This window comes from Chenopodium album, chromosome 16, assembly GCF_948465745.1.
Source record: "Chenopodium album chromosome 16, dcCheAlbu1.1, whole genome shotgun sequence".
NCBI classification, from domain to species: domain Eukaryota; kingdom Viridiplantae; phylum Streptophyta; class Magnoliopsida; order Caryophyllales; family Amaranthaceae; genus Chenopodium; species Chenopodium album.
Genome location: NC_137849.1, coordinates 29,819,659 through 29,834,837, shown reverse-complemented (window position 1 = coordinate 29,834,837; position 15,179 = coordinate 29,819,659).

The window sequence follows — 15,179 nt, the reverse complement described above, 5'->3', positions numbered from 1 at the left end:
AGGAAGCTTCTACAAGGAACTCTGTGTCCTTGCACGAGAGTCGGACAGGCGGTAAATCCGTCAACACCGAACCTCAGCTGATGATAGGGTCTATGCCATACGCGCCCCAGGCACAGTATGGGCAATATGGCCTCCAATTCATGCAGCCACCTCCATTCGGAGGTCAGGCGACATATACTAATGTCCAGCCACTGGACTGGCAGCTCCGGCTGATGAGGCTAGGCGAATAGCCGTCTGCCTTTGCAGCCAATATAACCGAGGCGGCTCAGCCGGCCAAGGTTAAAAACATTTTGGTTGGTGCTTATGACGGCACCACCAACCCTGAAGATCACCTGATAGCATACACCAACCTAATGTGTTTACAAGGTTGGGACGATGCCACCTGGTGCCGTTGTTTTCCGGCTACATTGAAGGGCATTGCCCAGCAATTGTTTGGCAACTTGCCAGCCGGATCTGTTGACTGCTTCAAGAAGCTAGCCTTCTTGTTTGCCACCAACTTCTCAATGAACATCCCTGCTAAGAAAACAAGTTTAGACTTGAGCACCATTAAGCAGGGAGAGAGAGAAGGGCTACGCTCATATGTCAGACGAATCAACCTGGTCAGAATTCAGATCCAGGGGCTGTCTAACGAGGTAGCATTCACAGACTTTTTCAAGGGTCTGAGAGACGGGTCGACTTTTAAGTTCGACCTTGTCAGAAAAGGGGCATTTACGCTACAGGCGGCCTTGAGGGAGGCGGAAAGCTATATACAAGCAACCGACCTCTGTACGCCTGGTAGCCTGTCAGACTCCAAGAAGTCTGACAAGCAAAAAGAGAGCCGGTCTGCTCAGCCGGCGAAGAAAAAAGAAGAGAGCAAGAAAAGAAAAGAAGTCTGGGCGGTCAGTGATTCTGAGCAGCCGTCCCAGAAGAAGAAGAAAGAGTTTAAACCGTACATTCCTCGGTACGAGTTTAACAAAGATTGTAACTCCATCCTCATGGAGGTAAAGGACCGGCTGTCCATTGAGAAGCCGAATCCAATGAAGAGTTCCGTCCAGTTTCGGAACAAAAACAAATATTGCCAATTCCATGAGGAGGTTGGCCATGACACCAACGATTGCTTCAGTTTACAGCGGACGTTGGACCGTCTGGCTGACAAAGGGCATCTGAAGTCCTATATTTCTAAGTCCCCAGCCGAGACAAAGAAGAAGAACAAGGGTCAGTCCTCTAAGGCTACCCCCCAGCCTGCTAGTAGTTCGGAAACCGACAGGGATCCGGTCTTCACCATAGCAGGCGGATTTTCTTGTGGTGGCCCTACCATCCGGGGCACCAAAAGCCATCTTCGAAAGATGGATAAGGATGATGAGGAGCAGGCGTCTGCCAGCTCCACTTTTCCGGATGTCCTCATTACTGGAGGACAGGGGCAGCGTCCGCCGCCCGCATGACGACCCGGTTGTTATTGAATGCAAGGTCGCCAACCAGCTAGTTGGGCTCATCCTTATTGACACCGGCAGCTCGTCAGACATCATCAGCCTCCGGTGCTTGCAGAAGCTGAAATACAACTCCAGCAGCATGCATCCGGTCACCCACCCTTTAGTTGGTTTTGGGGGTGGGATGGTCTATCCAGCCGGAAGAATTGACCTACCCATCCGGCTGGGTGAGAAGGTCCAGGGACGACATATTGTCGTCAGATTCTTGGTCGTTGAGGAGTTGACTGCCTACAACATTATTCTTGGGAGGCCAACCCTCAACGAAGCCAAGGCTGTAATCATCCCTGCTCTCATGCTTATTAAGTATGAGAGGGATGATGGTTCTGTTGGTTCCCTGAACTGGGATCAGAAGACGGCCAGGGAGTGTTACCTCTCAGCCGTCAAAGATACTGTGGCCGCAGACGGCCAAGGGAAGGAACCAATAGACCTTGACAACGTCAAGGATGCTCCTTCACCTCCACCAGCAACCGGAAAAAAGAGAAAAGCTGTAGAGCTGGTGGTGGTGAAGAAAGAAAAGAAATAGCAATCACTGACCGGTGAACGGTCAGAGGAGCTCCGTCCCCAATCGGCTGGTGACAGTATTGATCTTGTTCTGGACGACAGCCGTCCAGAGCGAACTGTTAAGGTTGGGACGGTTGCTAATGCTGTTCTAGGTGCAAACTTGCACCTTCTGCTGAAATAATTCAAAGATGTGTTTGCCTTTGAAGTGGAAGAGATGCCAGGCATCAGTCCGGATCTCGCTGTCCACAAGCTCGCCGTGGATCCAGAAATGAAGCCCATCCGGCAAAAGAAGAGAAACCACGGTGAGGAAAGAAGTCAGGCGGCAGCTGCCGAAGTAAAAAAGCTGCTAGATGTCCGGTTCATTCGGCCTTGTAATTTCCCCGACTGGGTGGCAAACGTTGTACTTGTAAAGAAGCCGAATGGTACTTGGCGGATGTGTGTAGATTACACAGATCTCAACAAGGCATGTCCAAAGGATAGTTATCCACTTCCTAAAATCGAAAGCCTGGTTGATTCAACAGCCGGCCATGCCTTGATGAGGTTTATGGATGCCTATTCCGGCTTCCATAAGATACCTCTGTGGAAAAAAGATCAAGAAAAGACGGCCTTCGTCACTGATCAGGGGTTATTCTGTTATACTGTGATGCCGTTTGGCTTGAAGAATGCGCTGGCTACGTTCCAACGGATGATTAATACAGTCTTCATTAATCAAATTGGGAGGAATGTAGAGGCGTATATTGATGACATGATAGTCAAATCCAAGCAGTAGGCGGATCACCTTGCTGATCTCCGAGAAACCTTCACCACACTCAGGCGGCATAAGGTTATGTTAAATCCTAAGAAATGCGTCTTTGGTGTTGAGTCTGGGAAGTTTCTCGGATTCCTGATTGATCAAAGGGGGATAGAGGCTAACCCTGAGAAGATACAGGCGGTAATTGACATGAAGTCACCCCGCACTGTCAAGGAAGTCCAGAGACTCACCGGTTGCCTGGCCGCCTTGGGGAGGTTCCTCAGCCGGTCAGGTGACAAATGCCTTTATTTCTTCCAAGCAATCAGGAAGAAGACTAGATTTGAATGGGGGGATGATGCTGAGGCGGCATTCCAAAAATTGAAAGAGCACTTGCACTCTTTGCCAAGGCTTGTTAGTCCTTTGCCAAGAGAGAAGTTGTACATGTACCTAGCTGTCTCAGACCATGCTCTCAGTGCCGTTCTCCTTGCTGAACGAGACGGCACGCAGCTCCCGGTATATTTCATAAGCCACGCGTTAAAAAATGCTGAACTCCAGTACCCCATGGTGGAAAAATTTGGTCTTGCTCTATATATGGCCTTCAAAAAATTGAAGCCATACTTTCTGGCACATCCGGTGGTAATCTACACCGGTCAGCCCCTCAAGCGGCCAATGTCCACTCTAGAGTCATCTGGCAGAATGTTGAAATGGGCTATTGAAATGCAAAGTCTTGAAATCTCTTACGAACCAAGGAAAGTAGTGAAAGGTCAGGCGTTTGCCGACTTCATTGTTGAAATGACTCGTCCGGTTCTTCCGGATAATGTTGATCAGGTTTGGAGGGTGTATGTAGATGGGAGCTCTACAAAAAACGGCTGTGGTGCAGGCATTGTTTGTGAATCTCCAGAAGGAGATAGATATGAGTATGCACTACAGTTCAAGTTTCAGGCCTCGAATAACGAGGCGGAGTATGAAGCCCTGCTAGCCGGAATCCGTATGTGTAAGGCAGCAGGGGCAACAAAGATTGACGCCCATTCTGATTCTCAATTGGTTGTTAGCCAGTATGAGGGCACTTATGAAGTGACCCATCCGACAATGATCAAATATCTTCAGGCTGTCAAAGATGAGGCCGGGACCCTTGAGGAATTCAGATTGAATCAAGTGCCCCGGTCAGATAACCACCCGGCGGATGCACTGTCAAAACTGGCATCATCCGCCTGCCATGATACGCCTCGGTCAGTCTTTTGGGAAATTCTTGAAAAAAGAAGTATTTATGAAGAGCCCATTGGAATTCTGGATCGAAGTTCTACTTGGATGGATGGCATCCGGGCGTATCTTGCAGACGGTACGCTCCCTGATTCACCTCAGGAAGCAGCCGTCATGAAAAAGAGAGCAGCAAACTTCGAGTTGAGGAACGGAGAACTCTTCAAGGCTGGATTTCTCAAGCCCTTGTTGAAATGTGTTACCCTAGGAAAGGGGAAGGAGGTACTCGAAGAGCTGCATGCGGGATTTTGCGCCTCCCACATAGGCGGCAAGTCCCTAGCCGTTAGAGCCAGGCGGCATTATTTTTGGCCTACTCTTGAGGCAGACGCCAAGGAATTTGTGAAGAAATGTGATAAATGCCAGAGGTTTGGCAAGCTAATACATCGCCCGGCTACTGCTCTGACGGCAATCCACAGCCCAGTCCCGTTTGCTAAGTGGGGCATGGACATATTGGGTCCTTATACGCCTGCTCCAGGCGGGAAGCGCTATATCTTGGTGGCTGTGGATTACTTCACCAAATGGGTGGAGGCAGAGGCAGTCAAGAATATCAAGACAAAGGATGTCATCTCTTTCATATGGAAGAATATTATCACCCGGTTTGGGGTACCTATGTCTATGGTATTTGACAATGGCCCTCAGTTTGAGACGCCTCAGCTCAAGATTTGGTTAGGAGATCAGGGTATCTCAAGTTACTTTGCCTCAGTTGGCCGACCTCAAGCAAATGGTCAGGTTGAGGCATTCAACAAACTCATCTCAGACGGCATAAAAAAGAAAATTGAAAAAGCCGGTGGTCTTTGGGCTGAAGAGTTAATTCATGTTCTTTGGGCCATCCGGACAACTGCCAAGGGATTAACCGGAGAAACCCCATTTCTCATGGTATACGGGGCTGAAGCCGTTTTACCCATTGAACACTATGAGCCTACGCTCAGAGTGATGCTCTATGATGAAGAGGCAAATTGGGAGGCCATGCGGCTGGCATTGGACTCCCTCCCGGAACGCAGGGGCAATGCTGCCCTACGACATGAGATATACCGTCTGAGAATGACGCGAGCCTACAACAAAAGAGTGCACAAACGTCCTTTGAAAGTGGACGATTTTATGTTACGGAAAATGGAGGCAACCGGTAGGGCCAATGAGCTTAGAAAGCTAACTCCTAATTGGGAAGGCCCCTACCGGATCTATGAAGAAGTTAGGGACGGCACATACCGCTTGGAAACCCCAGACGGTAGACGCCTGCCTAGAACTTGGAATGTAGACAACTTAAAAAGGTACTACTTCTGAGTAATGTAAAGTTTTTTGTAACAAGAAGTATTAATGATAGATGCTTTTTGTTTCATTTATTGTCTTTTTAACCGTCTGGGTTTACCCATACTAATGATGAAAGGTTCAGTAGCAAATTTAATATATGAATAACTTGAGGCCAATGGCCAGATAACTAAGTTTGATACTTAGTATATGAAATCAAAAGTCCATAATGACATGAGGCTAACAGCCGGATTCTTAAGCTAAGCATAAAACCGTTTAGTGGCTATCAGCCGGTCTACAACAAGACCTGAGGCCAAGGGCCAGATGGTTGTCCATTTTCACAAATTCGTCTATTCCAATATGGATATAGGCGTCCGGCGACACCCCTCCGGGTGCAATCGTCGCAGAGAACAGCCACCTTGCTTGTTCTACATACCCATGCAGGCGGCAAAGATTGAGTGGTTAAAATAGCCAACTCATAGCTATTTGACCGTGTTATTTCTACTAAGTAATATTTGGTTGTAAGTGCTCTGGCTGCCTACCAGTATCAACCGGAGTACCATCATAAGTTTTTACTTAGTTAAATTTTCTCCAAGTTGCGCACTTTTAGGGTAAACCCTTTTTTGCGTAATGGCTATAAAGAATACCCAGCCGGTTTGATACCGACTGGGGTAGAGGTTGTATGTCTGTCATTTGTCCGGCTGTGTACTTGGTTTGGGGCAATCACTATTGTGATTGATTGCCTTACAAACATCCCATACTCTTTAACAGTATGAGAAGTTTCCAAGGCAATCAATCCTTTCTTAGATTAAAACCAACCACACAGCCGCCCAGGGGCAAGGACAGCCGGGCTCGAATCTGCCGCATGCTTTTCATCAGATAGGCAAATCCACAAGTATATATATTGAGTATATATGCAAAAGTGAAAAAATTGAAAAATTATGCAAGTATAAGAAAACCGACTGGATCGGTGTACTCCATTAAATAAACTGGCTCAAGGTCAGGAATAATTGTTAACCGGATCCATATCCGAAATACAGAGACAAAGGAAAAATGAAAGTTACATAATTACTCGGCGCACAGGCCGGAAAAGCAAAAGGTTGGCATACTGCCGCAGAGAAGTAGGGGAGCTATGCTGCTGGCTGTTCCGGCTGGGCTGGAGTTGTTGAAGGAACATCATCCGGAACCACAGCCTCTTCAGGCTGGCTGTCCTTGTTCACCTCTTTTATAATCTCGTCCAGGTCCCATTCCTTGAAGCGAGCCGGAGCAGGATCCTGGAGAACCTTGGCATCGTACACCTCAGTGGCGTAGTTGTACCTCAGCTTGTAGACTTCAAAGTCTACTTCAGGATAGAGAAGCCCCCAAGCGTATCGGAGGCGGATCTCATTGTCCCGCTCATTCTCTTTGATGAGCCGGGCCTGCTCAGCTTCGAGCTCCTCAGCATGCTTGCCCTTCAGAGTGGCAAGCTCAGCAGTCAGCCGGGACTTGTCTGCCCTTAGGGCAGTGTTCTCCTGATCAGCCCCCTCCAAGGCCTTGAGGTTGGAGCCGGCAGTTTTCAGCTTTAGCTCCAAGTCGCTGATCTTGTTGTTGGCTTCGTCATTAGCAGCCGTCAAAGTCCTGACCAGCTCCTCCTGTTTCAACTCGAGGGCTTTAATCTCAACATCAAAATTTATATAGGCATATTCAGCAGAGTTGAGATTGGCTTGAGCCCTTCTCTTGGCATCAGTTACCTCTTCTTGCTTCTTCCGGAAAGGCAACCGGAGCCCATCCACCCGGACCATAACCTGAGCAAGGTCATCTGGGAATCTAAACACTTAGCAAAATTGAAAGACAAAATGAAATGAAAAGAAATAAAAAAGATAAGGGGCAAGTTTCACTTACCTCCGCCAGCTGCCCCAGAATCTGGTCGAAGTCGACCTCGTGGCGGTTGGGTATGGAGTTCTTCTCCAACTGGGTGAGAGTTCTCACCATCCGTTTGCCAAACACCGCCAGGTCCGGGGCAGAAGTAGCATCTGCAGCATAAGAAGGACTTGGTGAGAGGCTAGCAGCGTATTTGGCATTCATTCTTTGCCGGCAAATTACAGACCCCCCGGAAGGGTCAGTCATAGTCTTGACGCGCATAAAGTCAAGCGGCCAAGGAATTTCAATCTTACCTTTGGAGTCGACTCTCGCCGGCTCCTCCCCTGCGGCTGCAGCACCACCTGCAGCCTTGGATGGCTCGCCATCCTTCGATGCTTCATGAGCATCTGGCTTTTTCTTTGATTTCTCTGAGTTTTCACTCAGAGTTGCCATGGCTTCGGGGCCCTTTCCCCCGGTTGTAGGGAAACCTTTGGCGTTAACGCCAGAGGCCGTTGGGGTTGCCTTCCTCCCGGTTTTAGCAGCCGGTTTTTGAAGGTTTTCATCCCCAGGTCTTTTTAAGACCTTTGTCATGGAACGGGGGAGGATGCCAGTTGAAGCCTGCAAAAACACAAGGAAACCATAAGTCATCCGGAATCAAAAGAACTTGGAAAATTTCAAGGGAAGTTGGAATTATCTTACCCCTCCTTTTTTGGCCTCCTTGGCCTCAATGTTGGCCTTCTTGGCCAAAATATTCTATTTGCGGAGCAGAGCCGCAGATTTTTGAGGGGTCTTAGCCGGATCGACCATTTTCCTTGCTTCCTCTGCAGAAAAACATAAAAGAGTTAGAGCAAGAGAAAGTTCAAAGCAATGAAATTTAAATTGCAGACGGAAGACCGCCGGGTGGGTGAGTGTATCTACCCTTTGGAAACATAGGGCTCAACCCGCAGGCGGACAAGAATCTCTCATCCGCAAAGAAATCCGGGTGGGGGATCCAGTTTCTTGGAACAATTATGTGAGTCTCATCCCCCAAGGGCTCAGTTGTTGTCTTGAAGAGCTCCGGCTCTATTATTTGCTCCCGGGCTTTGGTAGTAAGAGCTGGGCGTACACACTTCTGGCCCACCAAAGCCGGCTCTTTGTTATAGCGTCGGAGAATCTTGTTTATCCTCACTTGAGGGGAGGAGACCAAGTACCATTTATCTTTCCAACCTCCCCACTTGGACACTTTGTCCAAGGTCATCAAATATTCCGGAAGCGTGGAAATAGTGTACCACGCTCCATATCCGCCTGGGGCACTCTTGAGGTAGTGCATATGGGCGAAGGCGGTGAAGCTGGGCTCAATGTCCTGGAGCTCGCAGGTGGCGATATAGCTAAGGATATTGACCCAAGAGTTAGGCGTTAATTGCCACACTCCCAAGTCATATCCCTTCAGGATCTTCCGGATGCCTCTATGAAGGGGAAAGCGGAGGCCGACTTCTATTACCGCCTCATAGCAGACAAAGTAATTGTCTGCATTGTCAATGTCATCCCCCAAGGCTAAAACAGCATCAGCCGGAGGGACAATGATGTCCCAGTCTTCCCCAAAGGGGTGTAGTTGTTTGAAAGCCTCAAAGCTACTTTCAAGAAGGGCCCTGTCCCCAGGCTTCATCCGGGTTTTAGTAGGATCCGGGTTTGCTTCTTTCTTTGCTGTTTGGCGATAAGCCTCAGCAAGGTTCTCTCCCTCCGCCCCGGATCCTTCCTGCTCCTCAGCCGCTTCTTCAGCTGAGTTACTTTGGTCTGAAGAGGAGGCGGTTTCCTCACCGTCTCCCCTTGAGTTGTTGTTGCTGGAAGTAGACGGGGTGTCCTCAGCTGAGTTACTTTGCTCAGCCGCCTCGTAGTCTTCCTCCCTCACAACTTCACTTGCGGGCACTTCCCTAGTGCGCCGCCTGCTGGGCTTTGTAGCCGTCTGCTTAGTTCTAGCCATTGTGTCCTTCACAGACACAGAGAGGGAAGAAGCCGGAGATGAGCAAAGCACTCCAGAAACTCCAAACAAGGCACCCCCGGTTCTAGACTCAGCCGTCCCTGGTGACCGGCTGAGCGTCCTAGGCAGTGCGGTGTGTGCAAATGGAGAGTTCATTTTATTTTTTGAAAAGTTAATGTATACAGCCGGAAATGAGTGTATACAGGCTAAAGAAAAAGGAAAAAGAAGAAAACTTAAAGAAGGAAACGGATGGTTACCTTACTTTGAGTTCTGAAAAAAATCTGAAAACGGCAAAGCAACCGGTGACCGGGTGACTTCGAAAGAGCACACGGAAATCTTAAACTTGCTTAAACGCAACCGGAATCAAAGCACCTCTCTCTAGAAAACTCTTTTTCTCTCTCTAGAAAGTCAAGATTGTGAAAAGTGAAGAGGAGAAGGAGGGGGGGTAAATCCCTATTTATAGGGGGTGAAACGGCACGAATCCCCGTCACCACTGTCAAAAAATAGCCGTTTTCACTGTTCACCCTTCATGGGCTGACGCGTGTCACAGGCGCCACGTGGCCTGCCACGTGCCACCTGTGAGGGGCAAATGTTTGGGGTATTTTTACCCTTGACAAGTGGACCAATGAGGAGGTGCCACGTGTCAGAGGCTGGCAGGTCACCCTTGACCAATCCCCAGCTGACACGTGGCCTCTCCAGATATTCCCTTAGAGTTGCGGCCTTCAAGGGCCCAATTGCCCATAAATCCGCTATTTGGTGGCGCAGCCCATCAGTCCTAGGTTAAAATAACCTAGGAAGGGGCACCTTTCCCAAGGACCCTTTAAATAGGGAGATATTCCCCCAAAATGGGGGACATTCAGAAAATTTACTATCATTTATTACATCCTACTCTCTCTCATCAGAAAACACCTGAGCTTGGAATCCAAGCAGATCCCCACCTAAATTTCCGCACTTTTTATTCTCCTTCAAGTTACTAACTTGAGCGTTGGAGGCGGAGCACCACCCAACCGGTGTCTCCGTTGTTTTTGCAGGTACAGAGTCAGCAGGACCAGTCTTCGAGTTGTAACTCTCCCAAGGGACAAAAACACCCAAAACAAAAACTATTTAATAATTAATATTGCTAGTTATAAGTCAAAGGTAAGTTGACTTGTGATAGTATGGCGAGCATGTTTTAATTATTGTTGCTAGGATGATAATGTTAGTGTGCTAGTTTTATATGTGCATATGTACGCAACTTTTGCTGATTCATACTTTGTTGTTTATGTTTGGCTTTTTCTTTGGATAATTGGTCTTATTATGACCCATTTTATATAGCAAGTAGTGAGGTTGAAATGAATGGAAAGTGACGGGTACTTAAAGCATGAAAAGCATGATGGGACAAGTGTTGAGAGTTACTTGTTATGCTTTCTTAGACATTGAATTTTCGTGGATTGATGATTTATTTTTGGACTAACATTGTTGATGGTTTGATTTGATTTGGTTTTTGAAGGGCAATATATATTGGTTCCAACTTGTGCTTTGGTTTTGCAATTGTGAACTCAAGTTATTTATTTTCAAATGTTTTATTTTAGCTTAAGACTTCCGTTGTGTGACTTTGAAAACCCTTAGCCATTATCACGGAGGCGGTAATATTGTGGTCATTTCCTAAAGTGAGACTTATTTAGGGTAAAAGGGCCTTTTAAAATGAGGAATTTTCCAGGGTAATTCTGTAGGGATTTAGGTACTCTAAGCGGAATTTCCTAAATCATATTTATACGCACCTAAAATAGGATCACATACATAACACATTAGAATCACATAATTATACCTTTGAAGCATGAATTTCACATTGCAATTGACTATCAATTAGGGAGACAGTAGAGCCCTAATATTTTTCCTCTACTTAGCATACGGGATTCAATCGAACGTCCACGAAGGCTATATTAGTCAGATGATTGAGGAAACACCACGATCATCACCTTTGCGGACAACCGACACCACCACGAATCACCACCACCATCTTGCACACCACCGGCGCATGGAGCAAGAAAGATAGGCGGAGTGTGTGTGTGACGGGATTGGATTCGTGTTTGCTAATTAGGGTTTGTTGATCACATCAACTGTTCTTACAAACCTTAGTGATAGGCCGTCGTCGAGCCTACCAAAGATAAAAACATAACTTGGTCTCTCTAATGGGTAGAAAGGGAAAGTAAGGGTTGATCCCACAAGGACTAAGGGGAGTAGTAACAAATATCGATTTGTGATAAGCTAAGTCAAGTCTTTTTGGGTTTTGAGTTATAAAGAAAAACTACAAACAATAATAAAAAGGATCTTGGGAAGGTGTCCACCAATTAAGTCATTCACAAACTACAATTTAACATACAAAACATAGCAATTTGGGGATAAATTAGGGGAAGTCATCTAAGGCACCCAACTACTCTCTCAAGCTAGAGGGATTACTTGAGTCATGAATGCAACCTACTCTCGTGGTTACAAAGCATAAAACGAATGTTAAAGCATAATAACGATGACATAAACATTCCCTTGACTAGAAATTCCTATTCTCATGGCATTTCAAGTCAATTAAGCATAAGGGAGCTAACTCAAGTTCATCTCTTAATCCTTCGTTGAGAAAGCTTAGATAAATAGTTCTAGCAATGGCCACTTACAAGAACTAACAATGAAACCACTTAAGCTCAACTAATTAACATCCCACATTAGCTAAATCAACACATGCAAACAAGTATTTGCGAATTCATCAATGGTTTCAACCATCCCAAGTAAAAGAACTACTCACAAATTATAATAAATTGCAAAACTAAAGGAATAATTAACAACTAAGAACATAAAATCAAACACTAATTCATAAACAAGTAATAAAACCAGAAAAGATACAAAAAAATGCAATTTAAGCAATAAAATAAGAGAGAGGGTAAGAAATTCTCATTGATATTGAAAGAAATAATCAAATCTTCAAGTCTCCTTCCTTCAATTCTTCATATTCCAAGCTTTCAACAAGTTTTTCAAACTTTCTCTCTCTAGAAAATGAGAGTTTCTCTCTCTAAAAACCCTAACCTAAGCTAAAACTACACTAAGAAGGTCTCCCGCTCATTTCGGAGCTAAGAAGGTATTTATATTATCCCCAAATAGAAAGAACGGAGAAAACAAGAAAAAAGCCTGAAAACATTCTTAGGGGACGTGCCAACTTTGGCACGGACGTGCTAGAGAGGTAAAACTGAGGTAGAACCTACTGCCAAGTCTAGAGCAGGTTTGCACGGACGTTCATATTTTGGCACGGAAGTGCCATTTTGTTGCACCTCCGTGCAGAAACCCCTGCATGAACAGCTTGACTTCGAGAGGCTGCAACTGAAGGATTTATGTCTTCGTCAAGTGCAATAACTAAATATATAATGGATCGAATTATGAAGATAATTAAGTTCGTTATTTTGGGTTGTCATTATCTGTTAGTAGACGTGATCAATGATCTTTGGGCTAGTCAAATAGTCCAAAGCCAATAAAATGGATCCTATAAGGTCACACAAAAGGGTGCTGGATTGAACAAAAGAAAGAAGCCCATTATTAGGCCTCATGGAGTGGCCGGCCATATGGGTTTTAACGGGAGAGTATTGTGGGCTTGGTTTGGACTCTAATTATACATATGATGTATAAATTGAGGCCTTTCCTAGGGTTTGATATACAACACTTAGCATGTCAATTGAGAATTGACTAGTGAGCAACCAAACCCTAACCTTACACAATCTCTCTCCTTACTCCCATCCGTAAAACCGTGTGGCCCCCCTAGTGCAAGGTGGCGCACGATGTTGGTGTGGTGGTGTTTGTGGTCAGTTTTCTCCTCCCCTCTCCATAGAAGGTGCTTCGAAATGTTTGTGCCCAACTACCTAGCAGTAGTGGAGGTTCAATCCTATCCCGTGGACTAAGTAAAGGAGCAACGCTTGGGGCTCTATTATCTCCCTAATTGACAGTCAATCGCTTGTGGAAATCACGCGTCAAAGGTATGTATTATGTGATTTTTTATGTATTATGCTTGTAAATCCTGTTTAGGTGCAAACGAATATGATTCATGAAATTCCGCATTATAGTACCTAAAACCCTACAGTGGTATCAGTTAGCCTCTTGCATTTACGCATATTGATCATAAATCTTTGATGTCCACAAATTTTAATTCAATTAAAAGGGAGAAATCTAATTATGGTTCAATCTTTATTTTAAATGGAGATTTAAGTTCTTGGAATTGTTTAAATGTGGTTTAAATTGCTCAATTTCTCATAGCAAAATCCGAACTAAACCCTAAGCCCTAATTATTTTTCGAAAATTTTGTAGTGTTATGAACCCTAATTTTTAATAATTTTAATGTATTATTTTAATATAATTTGATCTAATTTAATTATCCATGCATAAAATGTTGTGTGTGATTAATTAATTCATGTAAAAGAATTTTATGTGAATTATAGATTAAATTGTATGAAAAGCCCTCAATTAATTAAAATAGAGATTTTGGATTAATTGTTTTGAATTATGCATAAAAGTGTTTATGTTTAATTAATTAGATCACTAAATTAATTTTGCAAAAGTTGTGAAATTGATTTAACTCAAAAAAAAAAAATCAAAAATTGAGTGGGAACAGCCACAGCTAGGTGGCAGAACCACCTGCTGGTGGGCCACGGTGGCTGCTCCGGTGGTCAGATGGGGCGGAGGGCAGCAGGGTGGCGGAATAAAGGGAGGGCAGTGGCTAAAATGTGCAACAGTTGCACGGTTTGGCTGCTGCTCTGCCTGTTGGCTGCGTGGGCTGGGCTTGAGGCCTGGCTACGCTAGCTGGCCTCTACGGTGGCTGGGATGAGTCCTTGCTGCTGCGGTGGTTGGACTTTGGGTTGGCTGCCACGGTGGCTGGAACGTGGCTGGCAACAAGCCCAGTCACAGTTTTTTCCAGTTATTTCAAAAAAAAAAATTATTTTATTTAATATATTTATTTTAATTTTAGATAAAATATGATTTTATCTAAGATAATTTTAAAAGTTAAAAGATAATTTTAAATTAAATGATATTTTCGTATCTTAAAATTTGTTTTTATCTTTGAAAATATATTTTAAAGGGATAATTGAGCAAGATTCCAGATAAAGATTGACTTGATAATGTGATTATCCATAATTAGTTAGGTAATTGATTTAAATTTTGTGATTGGCTAGTAATTAGGATAGAATCTCCTAAATAAGTTAGGATAATCTTTGAGGATAAATATGATTTATCTTTTTAAATTAAAATAAGATTTGATTCTATCTGATGCCTAATTTAAAATATATGATATTTTATTTAGTCATGAATAATATATGATATTATCTAATTGCAGTAATTAAAATTTGAGATATTTAGGTGTCGTGTTTCCTTAATTATGGACATTCAATGTTATAGTTTAAGAAAGCATGATGAGTAATTTATTATGTGGTAATTTTATAATATATGATATTATGTTGCTATATATGGACTAGTATGGCCTAGTACATTGCTAAATACGATCTACGCACCGTGATGTATTTTTGTAATCTAAGTACGGTATATGAACCGATAAAGTATTTTTGTAATTTTATTTATTTTATTTAAGTAGTAAATAGAATAGAGTAGAATTACAGGTTGCAGTTGTTCCAAGATGCCCGTAAAGTGAAGGCCCAAAGGAGCAAGGTGGATGAGATCCATGAAGACTCAAGAGGGAGCATTTACTTTATTAGCTTTCTTAGGATTAGGGCCATGCTATGTCTTATTTATGCATTCAGTATATTATGAATGATAGATTTTATTGATGTTAGTGATGATGCGCTAGAGTTCACTAAATTAATCACAACATAATGAATCTAGGTCCCGGTAATATTGAGGTTGCTTTTCCAGTTAAAAACCCAATAAACCTTTGATATTTATGATAGGTCATGCCAAAGCTGGGTGTCATTTTATATCTTGGGAGAGTTGGGGTAAATCAAGTTTTACAATTTTAATTGGTTATGCTCAACAAGGTTACCTAAAGCGTTTAGAACCTTGAAGCAAAGGGTAATAATTAAACATGAGATGGTTAATTATTCAACCAAGAGTTGCAAAGTCGCAATCAGTAAAGAGTTTACTCACCTTGAAAATGTAATGGTTGATGGTAGGGCCAAATTCCGGTCAATTATTGCACAGAATAAGATTTTGGAATCACTTA